Genomic DNA, 21,367 nt, shown 5'->3' on the forward strand with positions numbered 1-21,367 from the left:
TTAACCTGCTAAAGGACTGGGTGCTGAGGGAAAGGAAGAATTCCACAGTCGCCTGTGGGTTTGTGACCTGAGCAGCTGGGCGGATGTAGAACCACTGGTCCGGTTGAGGAAGACCGGGAGAGGAACCAGCACTATTCAGATACCTTCATGTGTTCCTCCATTTACTTTCCCCAACAACCCGCCTTGTTAGCTATCTCTCATCCCCACTTCACAGGAGAGGAAACTGAGACTCTCCGAGAGAAAATTATTATGTGTAGTCCAGGCTCCGAGAGGTTTGGGAGAAATGCAAGGACTTTCTATGGGAGACCTCAGGTATAATATTGGAGCATGCAGACTCCAATCAATAGTCGGGGTTTGAAAACTGCTTCTGTCTCTGCTTGGACAAGTCCCTTGACTTCTTTTTTTCTTCATCTGTAAATTGCAGATACGAATAATACCTACCTCCAAGGGTTCATGCATGTCAAGGGTTTAAAGGGGCCCTGATACAAGATACAAGTCAGCCATCTGTAAGTTAACCATTATTAGGGTCCATGTGGACTTTCCCAGAGGGGTGGAGAAACAGAAGGTAGATTTTAGTTCTTGAGCCAAGACCGAGTTTCATTAGCATAGTGATTGCCCTTGAAAACACTGAAACCAATGATGGCATATAATGTAGCAGCCACATAATAGAGACCATCAGGACCCAGATTCAGGAGCCAAAAGACATAAAGTGCGCACAACGGCGGAAATCCTGGTTTGGCGGGGTTGTGGCGGCCTGCGTGACAATATGCTTTTCTGTATGTCGGAAAGTAAAAGTGTGGTAATTACTCAGCAGCCGTTTGAACGGCTGAACTCCAGCCTCCCCCAGGTGTTCAGAGGTAAGGGGCCACAGGCTTTTACTTCTGGAGTCAGTGGTTCAAAGAACTCCGAGTAAGTGGTGCTTCTCCTCCCTCCTCTCTTACTGGATTTATTGAAGCAGCCTCCATGCTGGACTCCTTCCATTACGTCCTCTTCCACACACACCGAGTCCCCCCGTCGCTCTGGGTCATCTGCTAGAACAAGCCCACAGCCACGCTGCCCTCATGGGGCTCCGGGTTCGCACCACCCCAGAGGGATACTTCTGCCGGTAGAAAGCACTGTGCAGGATGGTAAAGGACTGAGCCCGCGTTGCTACTGTGGGAGGAGCAAGGTGACAGTGGCAGTTTTCAATGCACAGCTGTCATTGCCTTTCGGTGGCTCTGCACTGCCTGCAGGATAGAGGCACACCGCCAGGTCTAAACTGAACTCCAGCCTCGTTTCCCACCCCCATCCCTCCCATCGGCCTTCCACCCCGTCCACGCCAAACCCCTGTCCCCTGACAGCCCCTGCATCTCCACACCCCCAAGGTCCTTGAGTGTCGTTTCCTCTGTCTGAAATACTCTCCACTTGTCTGCCTGGAAACTCCCACTTCATCCTTCAAGATCTAACGTCGACCTTCTCTGAGCCCTCCCCACGGGCTGCATTCATCCCTCCTTCCTCTCCACTCACAGCACGCTCACCACGAGTGCCTCTCAATAGGGGGTGAAACTAGAATAGAACGGCCTCAGCATCATCGTCCAATCCCAGTCCCCTTCCTGCGGACCAGGCACTCAGATTCAGGAGGTCTGGGGTGCATAACGGTTTCGATCTCAGGCTTTGGGTCAAACAAAGTCAGGTGAAGTCCCAGCTCAGCTATTTACCAGCCTCATGACCTTGACCAAGTTACTTAATCTCCATGAGGTTCTGTTCACTCTGTGAAACGGGGATAGAAGTAAGCAGAAATGATTGTCTGAGACACAGTACGTGGAACGCTCTATACAGTATCTGACATCTGGAAAGCGCTGAACAAATTATAATTGTTATTGAAAAGAATTTCAATTTATCCTGACCCGGGCAGCCTATCCGTTTCTTGTTCAGCCGCCCATCCCCAGGGTGAGAATCACCGCTGAGCATTCACCAAATTGTATTTAATCCATCGTTTCTGTGCCAGTGTCTCTTACTGATGTGAGGTCCCGGCAGGCAGGAGCTATGGCGGAGTTCTAGGTCCTCAGCCTGCAGCACAGTGCCCGGGGGGAGCCCCGTCTCTCACAAGCTGTGTGGCCTTGGTCAGGTCCGTTTGCCTCTCTTGGCCTCGGACGCTTTCAGTGTTGGGGAGACCAACACCTACTGCAGAAGGTTGTGACAAATATCAAACGCGACTGTGGACGCGAACGTGCTTTGCATGGTGTGAAGTGAGCCGGTGCTGCGGTTTTGCCATCCGGTAGGTAGGGAAAGGGGCGGTGACTCAGGCCTGGCATCTCACAGCCTCAGACCTGCGGCCCTCCACTTCCTCTCTTTGCTGTCCCACGGAATGTTAATGTGACCCTCTTACCTCACACACTCTTGGTTGATTTCTACCTAACAGAGGATTCCACCGTGACCTGCACGACAGCCCCAGCGTTGCCAGGGAGAAGGCGATTCTGGCTGCAGTGATGTAAGTTCCTCTCAGAATGCTAACCACGGAGAACACTGCAGTGAGCAGGATAGACATGATCCCGGCCCCTGGAGAGCTTCAACCCGGCTGAGGGAAAGCCAGGGACAAACAACTAAACACGCACATGAAATGATTTCAAAGAGTAATAATTACCAAGGAAAAATGGCCTGGGCAATGTGATAGACTAGTTGGGGAAGCAAATATTCTATTAGGGTGGTCAGAGAAGGCCTCCTTAGGAAATGACCCTTGAGCCCAAATCCAAAGGACAAGAAAGATTCATCCATGTAAACATCAAGGTTATAAGGGTCCCAAATAGAGAAAACAGCAAAAATCTATATATATATATATTTTTTAAATTTTAAAAAGCAGCTTGGTACAAAGTGGAGGCCACTGTAGGAAGAATTCTGAGACGGGGGGGAGTCGGCGATGAGGAGGCAAAGGGCTGAGGCAGGTGCTGCCGTGTGAGGTTCTACATGCTGGGGTGAAACATATCTACAGAAAACAAACGAACAATCCCGTGAGGAAAGGAAGTATTTTGACCTCTGCTTCCAGCATGTACATTCGTTCAGATGTAATTCAACATCTATTGTGTGTCAGTCACCACGCTAGGAGATGGAGATACAGAGAAAAATCAGTTTTTATGAGCCTGATAACGGAGAATGTGTGCATGAATATAACACAGCGTGATAAGAAGTCCAGTGGAGGGAGGCAAAGTAGGGAAAGCTTGGAGGAAGGAGCGCTTGGCTGTGCCCTGGGGATCAGGGAAATTTTCAAGTGAATGAAGAGACACTCTAACTTGAAGATAAAGCATGAGTAGCAAGGTAGAAAGAACATTCCGGCCAAAAGGAGCCGCAGGTGCTAAGGCACTGGGGTGAAGGCGAACCTGTTCAGAGTGCGTGGGCAGGTCGCCTGTCCTGATAACACAGTTGGAGAGGAGGCCCTGGGTCTTCCTGCAAAGGGTCAAAGACTGCCTCTTCTTCCAGATGCACCCTTCATAGGGAAGGGTGTAGAAAGCTCTCCCCAGGGCATGCTGGGTGATGGACAGGAACCAGGTACTGGAGGCAGCCAGACCCGTGAGAGGTGGCAACAGAGCAGGTACAAGACCTGCATCTGGTTACTGGCCACGAAAATGGAGAGGGAGGGAGAGCTATTTCCAAGGCAGAATGAATGCCCTTTGTCCTGTAGGTAACAGGACCCTCCGGCCCCCAAGTTCCGGGCAGAACTGACTGCACGGGGATCTCCCCCACGTCTCCCTCTCTCTCTCGGAGTCACAGACACCTCCGCTGGCGCCCTCTCTCCTCCCCGTCTCCAGCCCCGCCTCCTCGCTCGGGAAGCTGGGTCTCCCCGGGAGCGGGTCTGCCCTTGGGGAAGGCCTCCTGGCTCGGTGCCCTGCGCCCCAGCTGCCACTGGGGCGGACGGAGAGGGGGTCGCTAGCCCAGGCAGGAGGGAGTGCCTCTGCCGGGGAGTCCAGCCAGAAGGAGGGAGAGGCGCGCCAGCCAGCATCTCGGTCCGGTCCGGTCCGGGCGCCCAGGTCGGCCGCGGAGGAGCTGCCACCGCCAACAGGTTCGTAGGACGCGCGCCTCTGTCCGCCGCGGGGCCGCCGGCTCCCTCCGCGGGCCGGTTCCCGCAGCGCCCTGGCCGTAGGCCCCGCGCGGCGGGTCTCCCTGCGGGCGGCTCCCTCCGGCCCTCCTTCCTTCCCTCCTTCCCTCCTTCCTTCCCTCCTTCCTTCCCCGGCAGCTCCTGCAGCCGGCGCTTCCGGGGCGAGGCGGAGGGCGCCGCCGCCGAGACCGCTCCCACTCCCGCCCGCGCCCGAGCTGGTCCTCTCCCAGCGCCGAGCCCGGCCCAGCCCGCACCGCACCGCACCGCACCGCACGGGCGAGCAGCAGCTGCGCGGCCAGCTTCTCTCCTCCCTCGGGCCGGGCTCGGCGCTGCGGCCGCCGCGGACAGTCCCTCGCCCCCGGGGTCCGCTCCGCGCGTCAGCACCGCGCCGGCGGACAGCTCCCGCCGGCCGCGAACAAAGCCCAGCGGCTGGTGCCCCCTGCACTCCGTGAGGGTGCGTGTCTGCATCGCCGGGGGACCCCGGCTTCCCCCAGGACGGTGTCAGGGGCGAGCTAGGGAGGGGGGCCTACTCGCAAGCGCTCTTGGGTCTGCAGTTGACCAAGGCCTGGCTGTGCAATGGCGGGTCCCAGCTGGGAGACAGAAAGACAGTGGGAGGGGAGATAGAGGTAGAGGGTCCTGCGCTCCAACGGGGGGCTGCTGGACCTCGGCTAGGTGGGAGGTGACTGCAGCCCCCCGTCCCTCCATACTCCCGCCTCACTCGGAGTCAGGACCACGGACTTCCTTCCGAGACCCTAGCTAACACAGATGCTCCAGGCTGGCAGCTGCAACCACTGACTCAGGCTGTCCTCAGAACATCCCTAGAAAGTGTCAGGCTGAGTTTCCTGACGCGGGGGGAGGGGGCTGAGGAACCACGGGGAAGCCACACAAATGGGGCAGCAACCTGCTCCCCCTCCCTCCTGCCCAGGGTTCCTCCCGGGCCTCCTCCGGAGGGAAGCCACGAGGAAGGAAGAGGGTGAGGGGGGCAGACAGCAGGGCATGAACAGGCTTGACTCCTGGAGGTTGCAATTAGCAAGAAAAGAGATTGAAGAAGTGTGAGAAGCCAGCCGAGAGGTTTCCAAACAGAGAAAAGCAAGTTCGGTGGCAGAAAACCAAACGTGGCAGTGGAAACCTTTTCCCTGGGAGCTGAAGCTGGGAGAACCCTGGGATCACATGACCGTTCTGCTCGTTGATAGTGTCACTGGGAAACCCAGCCTCGGGGGCAGAGGTGATGTGTGCCCAAGGTCATGCAGCAATTTAGTAGTAGAACTGGGCCTAAAGGCCAGGCTCCCAAAATCCTGGGCCCGTTGTGAAACATTCATAAGAAAGTCTTTTAAAATCCCAGTTGCACGGAGAAGAGCTGAGTGGTTTCCATTCTGAGTCCAAAGTCAGCTTCGTTACTGGCGCATGACCTTGGGCAAGTGACCTTCAAAGAAGACAGGTTAATAGTACCCACTTGTGAGGATTTAATAAAAATCCTGTGTAATGAGATTAGAGCGGTGCCTGGCACATAGTAAGTGCTCAAAAAAAAAAAAAAAAAAAAAGGTAGCCACCATTCCTGCTATTATTCCCTTTGTAAACCTGCCTAGGACCTGTTATGTGTCAGGCACTGGCTGTGCAGGAGGGAGACAGAGCAGTGTCCTGAGGAGGACACAGACCAGCAGAGGAAGCCGAAAGGAAAACAGCTGCACTAGGCTGTGGTAGTGTTCCGAGTATACCAACTGTGGGGAGAGACGAGGAAGAGTCCTCAGGACAGATGGAACTGTGTGGAAGGGCCTAACGGTGTGAAATCTCAGCCACCAGGGCGACGTCACTGTGCCAGAGGGGCCCTGAGGTGGGGACGACGGAGTGAGAGTGGAGAGCAAGACTGGCCAGAGCCAGTCTCCGAAGGGCCTTCTGGGATGAAATATTTCAAACGTATTTGTTAAATAGAGACAATAGTATAAGAAACCCCCACATGTCCATCATCCAGCTTCAACAATTGTCTAATTTTGTTTCTTCTATAGCCACACCCATTCCCATCACACACACACACACACACACACACACACACGGAGACTTATTTTGAAGCAAACCCAAGACATCCTATCATTCAGTGCAGAATGATTTTTTAACATCAATGCCAACTTTTACCATTCAAATGTTGTTCCACTAACTCAAATCATGACTTTCCTTCCTTGATCTGTTCAGAACATTCCTGTTCTTAGCAGAAAGTTTTGAGAGAGGCCACACTATGGCAATGAACCACATGCATCAGAGAAACTATTTCAGAAAGAAACAAGGAGCATATCAACCTTCAACAGGCTAGACAAAAATGGTTTCTCTCTCCTACCTACACTGTGGCGAGAGGCCAGGGACTATTTGCAAGGCTGACCAAAAGACAAATTGAGCCCCATGAAGAAAAAGAAAAAGAGCTTCCCTTTCCAAGTAATCTGAGCCATAATCTCATAAGAATAGAAAGCCTAATGTAATGATTTGGAAATCACCAAACCCAATGGCCCCATTTTACAGATGAGGAGACAAGGGTCAGAAATGGAAGGAAAAAAAATGTCCCCAAAGCTCCATAGTGCTAAGACCAAAGCCAAGATCTTTGAACCTGTAATCCAGAGTTCTTTTTAGTGCACCATTCTGCCTGGAAGGTTAGACCTTAGAGTTGCTCAGCCCATAAAACTGGGATGCCATATCCTTCTGGAAGGAGAGAGGGTGTGGGGCAAGAAATGCCCTTGCTGGTTCCCAAGAGGTTGCCCAACATATGGTAGTTGGGTTTGGTGATTTAACACAGTTCCTTTCCGTGTGCTTTTGAAGGAACAAGTTGATGGCTGTGGTCACCTGTATCTGGCTGCTGGGCAAGTGTCCTGGCTGGCCCCTGGTTCTCGTGAGCAAAGGCTCTGCACTCGGACCCCAGATCTCATTTCTGTGGGTTTTTGTCAGACGCGTGTGAAGCCTCCCTCTTCCCATTTGCCCTGACTTTGGCTGCACTCGCCTCTCAGCTACGGGACCCTCCTGGGAGGTGTTGCATGCGTTGTGGTTGGCCTAGGCCTCGGCAGGACTCAGAGCTCCTGTACCTCTCTGGAGCACGAAGCATCTCCTGCCGCCAATGAAACGTGTCAGCGGGGACGGGTGTGTGTGCCTCCATCGGGCTCTGGCCGCTTTGCAAGTCCTCGCTTTCCCTCATCAGGGATGTCCCTGCTTGCAGAGTGGGGAAGGCAGGGTCTCACAAGTGCCTTTGAGTCAGAGGTGGACAGATTAAAACACATGTAAAGAGTTCTGAGCTTTCCTGGTAAAGAGAAGTCAGTAAAGAATGGTCTGGCCGGTTGGCTCAGCGGTAGAGCATCGGCCTGGTGTGCGGGGGACCTGGGTTCGATTCCTGGCCAGGGCACATAGGAGAGGCGCCCATTTGCTTCTCCACCCCTCCCCTCCTTCCTCTCTGTCTCTCTCTTCCCCTCCCGCAGCCAAGGCTCCATTGGAGCAAAGATGGCCCGGGCGCTGGGGATGGCTCCTTGGCCTCTGCCCCAGGCGCTAGAGTGGCTCTGGTCGCGGCAGAACGACGCCCCAGAGAGGCAGAGCATCGCCCCCTGGTGGGCAGAGCGTCGCCCCTGGTGGGAGTGCCGGGTGGATCCCGGTCGGGCGCATGCGGGAGTCTGTCTGACTGTCTCTCCCCGTTTCCAGCTTCAGAAAAATACAAAAAAAAGAAAAAAAAAAAAAAGAATGGTCAATAATATTGCCTTACCTCTGGGAGTATAGGTGCAGGGAAGAAAGGAAAAGGTGATAAAGACAGTGAATTTCAGCTTGTGAAATCATCCCAGCTTTTAACCTGAGATAAAACCAATTTAGAGATATTATATTATATTTATTTTATTATATTATATTATATTATATTATATTATATTATATTATATTATATTATATTATAATTATCTGGGACTAGTTGAACAGTAATAGGTAGGATCCCAGAGGGCCCTTAATGAACGCTCACTCTTCCTCCAACACTAACTTGCTGAGTGGCGGGCTATTGTGTGTTGGGTACTGTTCCAGGTACTGAACGAGACACCCCAGATCCTCGCTCCCTTGGGTCTTACAGATTTGCGGTAGGCACAAGTCATTAATAACAATTAAAAAGTGAATATGAAAAACCATGGCAGCAGACAGACAGAGAGGGAAGGTCTGTCTGAAATGGTGACATGTACCTGAGGTTCAAACGACAAGTCAGTCGGTCATGAGAGGGTGTGAGGCGTAACGTTCCAGGCAGAGGAAACAGCTCTGGTAGAGACCCCAGGGTGAGCCTGGACTGTCTGGGGACAGGCATGAGGTCAGTGTGGCCAGAGCAGAGCGTGCGACAGGGAGAGTGGCGACAAACGAGGGACCAGACCGTGCAGCAGCCCCTGGGCCACAGCCAGCACCTGGGCTTTTATTCTAAGTTCAAGTTCAATGAGTCTTCACTGGATGGTTTCAAGCCGGGGAGTGATTAAAACCGGTTTTGTTTTTAAAAGACGCCTCTGGTTACCCCCTGAAGAATGGATGGATGGGGTGCTTGGCTGGGCACAGAGTGGCAGAAATCCAGCAAAGGAGGCAGCGCACAAACAGAACAGCATTACCCCAAGGGAAAGGCTGCCATGGGGAGGGACGTGCAAGGCATTGTGGGAGCACAGACAAGAGGAATTCATTCAACCTGGGAGGCACCGTGGAAGCCTTCAGGGAAGTGTGCGTGGCTGTTGAACTGTACCTTTAAAAGGAGAGAATAGGGCCAGTGCCCAGAACAGACAGAGAGGCAACATAGCAGCGGTAGAGGGCGTGGACCGGCAGCCAAGCTGCCTGGGTTCAAACCTCCGCCATGTCACTTAGCAACTGTGTGGACATAGGCAAGTTCCTTACCTCTCTGTGTCTGTGTCCTCATCTTTAAACTGGAGAGTATGAGAATCATAATACTTATTTCAAGGGGTTCCTGTGACGATTAAACAAGTTAAAATTCTATCTATGGCGCCAGGTGGGTACTTGAAATATCGGGGGGACCCCTTGGCAAAGTATATGATTGTCTAACAACTATGCTGTATACTGAAATGAATACAAAATGATATTGAATGTAAAAAAAAAAAAAAAAGTTAAAATTTGTGAAGCTCGTAGTTCCCAGTATCTAGAAGGTGACCTATCTGTTCAATGAAAACAGAGCAGAGGGGGTCGGAGGAGTGGGGAGCATGCGCTGTAAAGGGTCGATAGAGCCCTGGCCGGTTGGCTCAGCGGTAGAGCGTCGGCCTAGCGTGCGGAGGACCGGGTTCGATTCCCGGCCAGGGCACACAGGAGAAGCGCCCATTTGCTTCTCCACCCCTCCGCCGCGCTTTCCTCTCTGTCTCTCTCTTCCCCTCCCGCAGCCAAGGCTCCATTGGAGCAAAAATGGCCCGGGCGCTGGGGATGGCTCTGTGGCCTCTGCCTCAGGCGCTAGCGTGGCTCTGGTCGCAACATGGTGACGCCCAGGATGGGCAGAGCATCGCCCCCTGGTGGGCAGAGCGTCGCCCCTGGTGGGCGTGCCGGGTGGATCCCGGTCGGGCGCATGCGGGAGTCTGTCTGACTGTCTCTCCCTGTTTCCAGCTTCAGAAAAATGAAAAAAAAAAAAAAAAAAAAAAAAAAAAGGGTCGATAGCGCCGGGGCTGAGGGCCTGGCAGACCAGGCCGAAGGTGCCCACCCGGCTCTGTAAGCACCGAGGGACCGTCACAGGCTTTTAAGGAGGAGCCGGGGTGGAGAGGAAGCTAAAACCCAAAGACCCAAAGAAGGACACAATCCTACCCAGTCACATAGACGGTCACTGTCAAGACCGTGCGTCTGTCCCCCTTCTGATCCAACACTGGAGGGAGCAAGGGCAGGACCTGTCTGCTCCCCGTTGTCCCCTGAGGGTGAGCAGAATACCGAGGATATTCTCAGTGAATGTTTGTGAAGCTGAATCAGTGGCCGCGGAGGACAGGTCAAGTCAGAAACCTCGGGTCCTCAAGAAAGCGAGTGCATTCTGGAGTGTGGTGAAACCTCTCTCAGGGAAAAATAAACCAAACTCTTAGAGACGCTGCCCGGGGGGGGGGGGGGGGCTCCAGCCGTTCTGAACTCCGGCTTCTGTGACAAACAACACTGCCACCCACACCGCCCCCCACCCCCGGCCGACACCCCCTCGGGCTGCAACCAGCATTGCTGCAAAGGGTTCAGAGGTGGATCTTGGTCAAGTGCCTGGAAGACGAGAACCGCTCCCCAGTCCGCGTGGTAATTGCCAACGCAGAGAAAATCTACCTCCACGTTTGCCAGAGGCAGGCCTCTGTGCTGCACGAAAGCCAGCCATGAGGAGTCCTGGTCAAAAAGCGGTGACAGCCGGGCGGGCAAGGAGGGCCTTGCAGTTCCACCAGCAGATGGCAAGAGACTCAGAGGGAGCCAGGCCCAGCCCTCAGCGTGCCAGTGCCCACCCGGAGCAGGGCGCGGGGCCAGGGGCTCCTCCACGCCGGAGAGCACACCAGCCCTGGCACTTCCCGGCTGGATGACCTCGGACAGGTCCCACCATGTCTCTGAACTTCAAGTTTGTCATCTATAAACTGGGGGTAGACTGCTGGCCCCACTGGGTCGTTCTGCTTTTGATTCTGACAGTACAGGGTTAGGGTTGTCAGCCCATCTCACAAATATGGAAACCGAAAGCCCGGGTGTTGCTCATTAATTCTTTAATACTCGCTGAGCACCTCCGATGGGCCGGTGGCTATTTTAGGAGCTGGAGAGAAAATGAATAAGACGCAGTCTGTGCTCTCACTGAGCTCACGTTCTAGTGGGTAGGCAGAAAACAGCGAGTAAACAAAGAATTCCGCCAAGTTATATAAGAACTGAAAAGGAAATTAAAAAGAGGGTGTGCTAGGGAGTGTGGTGGCTGTTTACGTAAGGCAGGCAGGGGAGACCTGAAGAAAGAGGCACTGAAGCTGACATCTGGATGGAAGACGCTGCTTGCCGTGGGACGAGTGTCCAAGTGGAAAGTGCAAAGGTCCTGGGGTAGGAAGCCATCTGACGGGTTGCGGGACAGAAATTGAGTGAGGGAGAGGATGATAGAGATGAGGACAGAGAGATTGACGGGGGCCAGAGCAGGCAGGGCCGTGAAGCGGAGGCTGGCATAATTGTGGTTGGCATTTCCTTGGTCACCCCACTGATAAAGGGCCTGAGGGGCAAAGCTCAGGTCAGAGGAATTCCCTGGACCCCCTTGAGGCCCACAGTCCCTGATGCATCTCCACAGTAGGTTAGCCAGAGGGCAAACAGTGAGGGGCTCCCCTGCTGGGAAGTAAACCCATCAGCTGGCTGGCTTCCTGGTGGGCCCCTGGGCGCCACAGCGCAGGCAGCATGGTGACGCCGCGAGGCAGGAGGGGGCGGGAAGAGACACGGGGCTGGCCGCAGCTGGGGGTGGGGGTGGGTAGGAAAGAGAGGCACCTGCCCCCCCCCCGGTGCAAAATGTAAGAAGGCACCGAAAACTCAGTCGTCAAGGTAAATATCTGTTAGAGTTAAAACCAAATTAATGTAACATAATCCATGATAAATAAAATATCAAAACTCTCAAAGAAAGCCGTGATTCTAAAAGAGCCAGGTTGAGGGTGAGGCAGATGGGATGTCATACACGCACAGGACCCTGAGACGGGCACTTCCTGGGAGCCAGCTTCGGAGCTGGTCTGCTCAGGACAAGCTGAACGTAAGAAAGGGTTCCTAGTAGGGGCCTCGGAGACCAGACCACTGCCCGCTTCAGCCCGCTTCAGCCCGCTTCAGCCGCGGAGACGGCACCTGAGCCGGGAACACGGAGCCAGGGGGCTGTGCGTGGCCCGCAGCCACGGGCACTGCTAAGGTCAAGCGGGCCTCGGTTCACACCCACCCCGTATGCGGCGGGGCGCTGAATAAGGTGCACTGCCTCTCCAGCCTTCGCTCCCACCTCCTGTGACCCTGGGGCTATGAAGACCAAGTTTCCAGGGTCCAGTAAGATGCTATTTGAACTCTGCTGGCTCCCGGCTCCTCCAAGGTGCACCAGCAACGTCAGCACGTCCTGGTAGCTTATTAGACGTGCAGGACCCCAGCTGCACCCCGGACCCCTGAGTCGGAATCGGTGCTGCAGTGCGCCCCCTGCAGACTGCCTGCATGGAAAAGTCTGGGAAGCTGATCGATTCTCGGCACAGAGAGGATGTCCAGTAAACGCCAGCGCCTCTGCCTACCTAACCCTGAGTGAGACCCTGACTTGAGGCACGAGGAAAACCCCAGGACGGATGGAAGAGCCTGAGGCGGCCACCTCGGTGAATTTTAAATGGTTAAGTTTTGAAGCCAGGGAGCCTGGCTGAGCTCCTTCTATATATGACCAGATAGGCCCTCTACTTGTTTATCCGGAAAATGGGAATAATAATTGCAAGTACCTGACACGGTTGTCGTGAAGATAAAAATGAGATAATATAAAACCCTCAGTACAATGCTTGGCACATAGTTAGTGTTCAGTAAATACATGCTGTGGTTGCTAGTGGGGGCCAGGGTGGAAAAGGGGGTCAACAAGTCGTTACTGAGTACAGTCCATGTGATGAAACAGGTAGCCGCTGTATAGCTCTCTGTGACTTATAAAGCACTTTCATTCATACCACTTCAACTGACCCTCATAACTCTTTGGGTGAAATAGCATGAGATCTATTCCTTTTATAGAGGAAAATTTCTAGGCTCAGAGACATGAAGGAACTTATCCAACTAAACCAGGATTTAAATCCCTGGAGTCTGATACTATGTAAGATCCGTGCCCAAAATACAGCATCCAACCAATAAGCATAGAAAAGATAAAAAAAACGGGGGAAGATATCATTTGACTCTAGAGATGGTGTTATGCAGCCTCCATATTTTACAGACGGGAAAACTGGGGCCCAGGGAGGGGAAGAGACTTGTCTGAGGTCATTCGGAGAAGACTATCACCCTAGGGTCAGAACCCAGCTTGAAAGTCCCTGAGTTCAGAGTCCTGCCTGACCCAAAGTCCTGTCCAGCGTCCAGACACACCTCTCTCCTCTGATTGGCCAGCCTCCACCTGATGAGCCCTAGGGCACAGGCTGCAGCTGCCCAGGGCTGGTTCCCTGGGCAGGTCTGGTGGACAGAAGGCATCCTAGCTCCACCTTCCCTTGCAACCCAACCAGAGCATGAGTGTGCAGAAGCTGGCGTTGCCAAGGTGAGGGCTGCCAGGTTGCTAGGACACGGTTTGGGAGTAGCCGGTGGCGGAAGAAGCCTTGGCTAGCGCTGGGGCTGGGGCTGGGGCAGAGAGAGGACTTGCCACCATGATCTTCTTGGGAGCTGGGGCGGGACCTCCAGCTCCACACGGTGGCTCAACGCAAGGGAGAGTTGGTGCTCACAAAGCTGGCAGCTCCACGCTCCACACCCTCTGGGCCTGGAGGCTGGGTCCATGCTCCCTCTGCCCCAAGCTCAGCAAGAGCAAGTCCTGCTAACCTGCTCCTCCCACCCCGAGCCCCCGCCCAGCCCTCGCCCCCAGAAGGAGCTCTCCAGAGCACAAAGCAAGGGTCCTGTTAAAAGCCCACACCCGCCTGACCTGTGGTGGCGCAGTGGATAAAGCGTCAACCTGGAAACACTGAGGTTGCCGGTTCAAAACCCTGGTTTGCCTAGTCAAGGCACATAGGGGAGTTGATGCTTCCTGCTCCTCCCCCTTCTCTCTCTCTCTCACTCTCTCTCCCCCCCTCCTCTCTAAATAAATAAATAAATAAATAAATAAATAAATAAATAAATAAATAAATAACTGTTTAAAAAAAGCCCACACCCCACTAAAGCCCCTCATAACCGGCCTCAACAACTTCCCAGCCCCCAACTTTCTCCCCAGGGCCAAATCAAACTCCTCCCAAGGCCCGAGAAGACCAGGCTCCCTCCGCGTCTCTGTGGACCCTGCTCCTTCTGGCGGGGAAAGCCCGTCCTGCTCCACGGGGTTTTAACCACCCGTGTCCTGCGGGTATCCCCACTAAGCTGGGGGCTCCTTACGGCTCACTCCCAGAGTGAGACCAGGGTCCGGCAGTGCAGGACCAAGACGGCTCTGGGCCTCCGTGTCCTCCTCACGACGGGAGCTCCGGCCTGGGCCTTGCCGGGCTGGTGGGAGCATTAGAGACTGAGGACGTCGAGGGCTCGCACGTGGGTTCTGCGTGAACAGTGCCACCCCCGCCCTGCTGTGCACGTGAACCCCTCCGGTGCTGTGCGGAGTGCTCAGTGATACACGTGCACGGACTGCTGCTCGCCTGTGAGAGTAGCAGCTGTGGTCTGAAGGGGTCTGTGAGCAGTACGGCCCCATTCAGTGTAAGTCATGATCATCCTGCTCCTTGACACTCTTGATTCCCACAAGCCTCCAGGCCTGAGTCATCTGACCTGCTTTCTGCCCGCCCTTCCTTCGTTGATCAATATGTACTTAATACCAGCTCTGTGCCAGGCAGCGTGCCAGCTGTTTGGGGCTCAGCAGGAGGTAGACATTGACCAGGTAACGGCACCACCCCGCTTTCTCTCCTTGCCGTCTGAAAGGGCAGCCACAGGGCCCAGAGCACAGGTGGCCCTGCCTGAGGCCGGGGAGGCCACCATTTGTCCCCTGTGCCCACTCCCTGGGCAGTCAGCAGGCTCCGCCCACGTCTACTCTCTCCCCACTTCCCCGCCTGGCCCCCCAGAAAATAGTAACATCTGCCCTGTTTTCAGTCCAGCTGCTAGCTTTAAATTCAAAGACTGTCAGCTCCCTGACAACAGAGCACGCCTGCCCTCCGGCAGCAGAGTCACAGGCACTTAGAACACGGCCTGGCCCAGGCGTTCAGCCACTCATTGCTTATTCATTCGCGCCCTGGACAGATAATTATCACGTCCTGCTGAGCACCAGGCATGGCGGGGGCGGGGGGGGGGGGGGCTGCTCCTGTTCCAGCAGTGGGAGGGGCCGGTGGAGACTGTGTTAGGAAGTAACAGTACCGGGGGGTCGCGGAGACCTAGCGGGTTGGGTGCGGGCGCCCCGGGAAGGCTGCCGGCCGAGGAAAAGGCCTGGGGTCAGCTGATCTGTTGGAAGCCCTGCTTGCATGGACCGCCTCTGTGACCTGGGCCCTGTCCTCTGTCCCCGCCTCTGTAAACAGACTCTCCACTTCCTGGAGTCACAGTGAGCAGGACCCCGGCAGGGAGGAAGAGGAAACAGTCGAGGAGGAGGGACCAGGCCGCACGCAGGCCCCCAAGTGCACGTGGTGGGCCCCCCGCCGTGGCCAGCGCCTTGGCGTCCCCCCAGATACACGCTGACCACAGTGGGGTGAAGAGATCGAGGGCTGTGGGTTCTGTTCCGGCTCCCCGTTCGCCCACTGTTTCCGTTTCCTCTCTTCACACTGTGTCCCCACCTACAAAGCAGGAGCGGGACACAGACTGCACTAACCCCAGTGACCATGGGGCAGCACGCTTGTCGGGCACGGCTCAGTCAGCAGACAGCACTGGGTGCCCGCCTCGTGCCAGGCCCCGTGCCAGGCTTTGGAAACAGGCACACAAGACCATGCTCACCTTTCAGGAATGCTGGGTGTCTCCCAGAGAAAGGCAGAGGAAGGTCACTAAGTCATGAGGGGCTACGGCATAGTGGATATCTTCACAGACATTACTCACCGCCACCGCCAATGACGATGAGCACTCATACCGCACCTGACGTACCAGTGGGTGCTATCGGGAGCCCCACTTTCCACGTGAGGAAACTGTGGCTCACAGGAACATAACGGGTTTCTCCCAAGCCAGAGTTCCAACCCAGATATGACTGACAGCAAACTCCATTCATTATCACCAGTCAGAAATCACATCTAAGCCAGAAAGTGGTGTGGTCAGCGGTAGGACACCAGCATCGCCTGAACCAGTGACCAACATGGACAGCTGGTGTCAGGAGAGCAGGGGACGCAGGGCCAGGAGCTGGGCCAGGTGCCCAGCAGGTCCCGCTGGCCCCTTGCTGGACCTGACAGCACCAGCGGTGGCCTCAGGAGGGGCCAGGGCATACCCTCGGTGGGGCCTGAGGCTCAGTGCCCATGCAGGATGCCAGCTCCCCCAGAGGTTCTCTCCCCTCACCCCAGCTCCCTCTCTCCTCCCCAGGAAGCTGTGTGTCTCTGGAATGCTCATCTGCTCCGCTAACTGACTGAAGGTCGCTGCATCCCAGCTCGGACAGAGAGCAAAGGTAAGGTAACTCGTGGGGTCGCCCCACGCGCAGTGCCCCGTGTAGGGGTCGTCGTATCGTTTCCCCTCCGCAAATCACCAAGAATACTCCCGAGTGTGAATGAGATGGATCGATTGGACAGTGTGGTGGAATGGCGTTAGGGGGCCTTTTTAGAGCCATTTACAAGAGAGATGCATTTCCTTGCGTGTTACCTTCTTCAATAATGCTCCCCTGCAAGAAAAACAAACAAACAAAAAAAACACCACCTTAGTTGGCTTTCTTACCCCCGGTTCACAGATGGGAAACTGAAGCTCAGAGAGGGGAAAGGACTTGCCCACAGACATACAGCTGGTAGATGGCTAAGCCTGAATTCAGACCTACGTTTTCTTGTCTGGATCTCCAAACGGTCTCTGCATCTTGTAGGTGCTTGGTACATGTTCGATGAATGGGTGAGTGAATTAAATAAACTGCCCAAGACCATGCGCAGGGCACAACAGTGCTGGGACCTGGGTCTCCTGTCACTCCGAGTCCCTGTGCTCCCTCTGCGGAACTGTGGCTCAGCCCTCCCCACCCCACGCACACCCCCGCTCGGGGAGCTAAAGAGTATTGTGCGTGGCGCCCATCGGGCCCTCCTGTTGCGGACAGAGGGTGACAGTGGAGCGAGCAGCCTCGGCCCCCCCCCCCTTCCAGGCAGCCCCCCCCAGCTCAGATCGCACCCAGCGTCCCTCCATCCACATTGCCTTTTCTCTGCCACCCACAACCAGGAATCCAACGTGCAGAGTTGTAAACTTGTGTCTTTAAATAAACAGTCTTGAGTTTCATACCAGATAGTCTTTTAAGAGGAGGAACGTCTCCGGGCCACCTCGTATTTAGCATACAGTGAGCCACATATTTGCACAGAGAGAGTGTGTGTGGATACAGAGATCGCTCGATCACTGCAGCGAGCGGTGCTCACCCAGATGGGAGCTATTTATGACGCTGAGTCACTCACAGCTAATGTCACTGAGGGATTCCAGGCTGGGCTCCGAGCCCCAGCACCACAGACCTCGTGGCTCTCTGCCTCGTCCTCACTGCTCACGAATGAGAAAGTGAGTGGCCCCCCCATCACAGTGCGGGGACTGAAGGGGACACTTTGGCCGCAGGAAGTGGACTTTCTCTTCACCAGGTCCTACTTCAAGTCATTGTTCCCCATCCAAAGCGCCACATCCTTAGAGATCACCGAGATGAAGGGATTTACATAGATGATCCTCTAGATCCCTTCATTGGATAGGAGGGAAAAGGGGAGACAGAGGGGAAGAACTTGCCCCGTGTCACACTGCAGGTCAGTGAACTCAAAGCTTCTGGGTGCTGCCCGGGGCTCTTTCCCTTCCCCCAGCCACTCCTGCAGTTCCGTCTCCACTGGGCTGCCTGCCATCCCAGCCCACTGGGGTGCTTCCTGTCCTCTGAGACTTGGAGAGGTCACCGAGCACTTCTTTCCTCAGCCCTCTCTGGGAGAGGAGATGGGGCTGGCGTGTTTGGGTGTCCCCCATGCTTAATGCAGGACTTGCACCCACTGGGTGCTCAATGCACGCACACCGCGTGGTATATAAGAGCCAGCAGTGCCGATTCCTGGGGAGCACTACTTCTCCATTTGAACAGGCGCCCATTGATCTCTACCCTCTCTTTCTTGCCTCTAAGCCAGTTCTCCATCCATGCAAAAATACACTCCCTTCCACTCACCACCCACCTCTGCCTAATTCTATAGTGAATCCATTCTATCCATAGGATTGGGGATAGAAACTTGACAAAGGCTTTTAGTGAAAGTCACCCTTTATCTCCCTATAGAGTTCATTTCTCAAGGAATTCTAATAAACTGGTCAAGTGGGATTTCGCCTTATATAAAATATTCAGTAATGAGCTTTTTCACTTCATATAGAATGTGTCTGTTTAAGCATTCAGCGTTCTCCATCCTTTACTAGAAAATCTGCTGAATTGTCCTAAAAGACAGCAGAAGAGGATAGAAAGAGCACAGGCTTTGGGACCAGGACTGGGTTAAGTTCTAGCTGGCCACACACTGATTCTGCATCCACACTGATGGCGGAGAATGAAAAGAGAGAATGTCTGTCAGGTATCTGGCACATATTATGTGCTCAGTGCAGGTCTGTGGGTGGGTGGGTGAGTGGGTGGATGGATGACTCAGGACCCACATGGAGGCAGGACCAACTGACTATGTAATCTGAAGTCTTGAAGTCACACAACCCCACCAGGGTAGTGTGAGAAGTGTGGGGGAGTAGACCTCAGGAATTAGGCTGCAGGTTTGGCTGTCTCCAGGGAAGAAAAGGAAGTTCTTGACCCAACCCTCTGTGCAAGGGGCTGCTCAGGTCAAGGAAAGGTTTGAGTCTGAAATCTATGTTCAAAACAGACAACTCCTTGAGAGTGAAGATTGTGTCTTGTTAACTGTAGGATCCTAGCTTTTCCAAAACTGGCGCCCAGTTCAGGGTCGTATGGAATAGGCAAAGAGAGAAACACCGTAAATATGTGTCGAGTTGAACTGACTTGAGTTGAGCTGAGTTGAGTTGACCCGAGTTGACTTGACTTGACTTGAACTGATTTGAGTTTTCTAAGGGGCCCAATTCTAGGGCCAACCAAGAAGCGCCTTCCTGGAATTCAAACTTCTTTTAAACATTGTCTTGCGGCACAAGGGAGACCGGGAGGGTGATGTTCTGGGGACATCTGGAGTCTCCCAAAGATGGAGACATCTCGGGGAGGAGAGGACTAAGGAAAAGAGCCATCTTGGCTTGGTCAGGGGTCACCACCGCTGACTATCCTTTAAGAATCTTTAAAACTTATTGGAACTCTACCAGGATCTCTGCATAATTTCAGAGTGACAGATTCTTCTCTTCCTGTCAGAAAAGGACCCTTTGAAAGTACCCACTTTGGTGGGAGATGGTTTCTAGGTTTGGGGGGGGTGAGGTCACAGATTCCACCATGAGGGGAGAGGCGGACTAAGGCCTGGAGTAAGGCAACGTTTCATACTGTAGATAGATGCTGGTACAGTTATAAGTTGATCCTCCTGCTGGAGTGAGGGCTTGGGGGTCTCTGAGTAAAGGTATGCTTCTAATTCCAGACTTATGCTGGGCATTAGTTGCTGCAAGGAACACTGACCCAAGAACCAGAGTGAGGAATTAGACAAGTCCTCTGCATCTCAATACAGAAGGCAGCCAGCACCACGGGGTTCCCCGGCTGGTCCCACCCTGGGCGCTGCTCACAGCAGGAGGCAGCCAGCACCACGGGGTGCCCTGGCTGGTCCCACCCTGGGCGCTGCTCACAGCAGGAGGCAGCCAGCACCACGGGGTGCCCCGGCTGGTCCCACCCTGGGCGCTGCTCACAGCAGGAGGCAGCCAGCACCACGGGGTGCCCCGGCTGGTCCCACCCTGGGCGCTGCTCACAGCAGGAGGCAGCCCGGCCCCCCCCCCCCCCGAGAGAGGCAGGGACTGAGGAGAGAATGAGATTCAGTGAGCAGCAGCTGCTCAAACCCTCCTCGCGTTTGTGTCTGTGTGTGTCTGTGTCACACGCTGGACTGGGAAGCTATCAGAGGCACTGCACGTCTATTCCTCTGGTGTCCTCTGAAAATCTGGGTACAAGTTAGACATCAGTGTTCACTGAATGGATAATTAGGTCAGAGTAAGGCGTATAGTGTCAGTGGCAGACTTCAAGAGGGCAAGGTAGACCTTTTTTAAGATTTCAACATGCCCAAGGCCCAAAGGAGAGATGTCCAGGCAGAAAAGATAGCACAGACCCAGAAGTTGCCCCTCAGGAGTTTGGCTCCCAGGGAAAGTCAGACTAAATGGGAGTCAAGAGACAGGGTAGTGCACTGTGGGTTTGAAATGACATTCCTCAGAGTCCCAGGCTTCTGAGACAGGTTCTCAAGGGCCATGACAGGTCTGGGCAATGGAGATTCCTCCAGAGGGACGCTCTGGACCCAACAAGCCCATTTAAATGTAAAAAGCTTTGATTCGATCTGTTTTATGTATTGTATTTCCACACTGATTTTCATTTTTAAAGGATCCTTTGGATTTGAAAGCAGTGCATTGGGAAAGCACTCGTGGTGAAAGGGCTTAGGCATGTGGGGCAGGACTGTCTGGATCCACCTCTCAGCCCCAAGCCCCTCACTCAGCCTGTGGGGATCCACCTCTCAGCCCCAAGCCCCTCACTCAGCCTGTGGGACATCGGGCAGGGAGCCATCTGCGCCTCCGTCTTCTTACCTGTAAACCGTCTCTCCCGGGATGTGTGACACTGCAGTGTTTCCCAAAGGCTGGCATGTGGGTGATTGATGGTGTACACAGTGATTTCAGGTGGTACGTGGAGGAATAGTTATTATTTTACTAGCTCACAATTGATGCACATTAGAAAAACATAAGTAGCACACCAAACGCTGTGATTTATGGCAGTAATATAGCATTTTCTTTTAAAATAAAATTCTGTGCTTTTTAAAAGGCAAATCAACTTAAATAAAAATGCTAAGTAAGTGAATGGGACTGATATGGCAGAAATCACGAAGGGAAGGTGGTACATACATGACTGAAATGGGGGGAGGCTGAGATAACCTGTCTACGACACCTAACACAGCCTCTGCCGCTTAGGAAGCGCTCAGAAAGGATGGTTCCTGCATCTTTCTCATCATGCGAACTCCCTGAGGTGGCGGGACCTGGAACCAAGCTCATCCACTGCGACAAAGCAGCTCCCCAGCCCTAGTCTGTCTAGAGCAGGGGTCTCAAACTCGCGGCCCGCCGAACAATTTTGTGCAGCCCGCAGACTAATCCACGAAGTTCAAAATATTTTGGATAAAATTAAGTAAGCCTAGGGGCCTACTTGTATTTTTCATGTCTCTAGCATCCTAGCTAGATATTAGTTTAGTTAACAGCAGTTGTGATGCGAACTACAGTTTCTGGTCGTTTTGTGACACTGAGTAAACTGCATGTACGATTGTGCTTGTTGTACTGATTTTTTTTTTTTGTTTTCAACTGCAGTGAGAAAAGTGTTGCGAAACAGTTGCCTTTTGTAGACCTAGTGCGGCCCGCCGAACGGCTGTGATCTTGCTCTGCGGCCCACATGCTGAGTTGAGTTTGAGACTCCTGGTCTAGAATATAGTGTGCGGTGAGTACAGAGTA

At 54.0% G+C, this 21,367-nt stretch overlaps 1 protein-coding gene across 2 annotated transcripts in view; it reads left to right on the plus strand.

The window, feature by feature from the left end:
- Positions 1–3,654: 3,654 nt before the first annotated feature.
- Positions 3,655–21,367, plus strand: part of CPLX2 (complexin 2) — a 69,486-nt gene continuing 51,773 nt past the window's right edge. Inside the window, exons 1-3 of one of the 2 annotated variants that reach the window (XM_066342446.1) lie at positions 3,655–4,033; positions 16,157–16,238; positions 16,515–16,666. The gene's annotated coding sequence lies outside the window, so the exon portion shown is untranslated. The remainder of the gene's footprint in view (positions 4,034–16,156; positions 16,239–16,514; positions 16,667–21,367) is intronic. The other variant, XM_066342445.1, reaches the window with a different exon arrangement.

The sequence above is a fragment of the Saccopteryx leptura genome, chromosome 6 (assembly GCF_036850995.1).
Source record: "Saccopteryx leptura isolate mSacLep1 chromosome 6, mSacLep1_pri_phased_curated, whole genome shotgun sequence".
In the NCBI taxonomy this organism is placed as follows: Eukaryota; Metazoa; Chordata; class Mammalia; order Chiroptera; family Emballonuridae; genus Saccopteryx; species Saccopteryx leptura.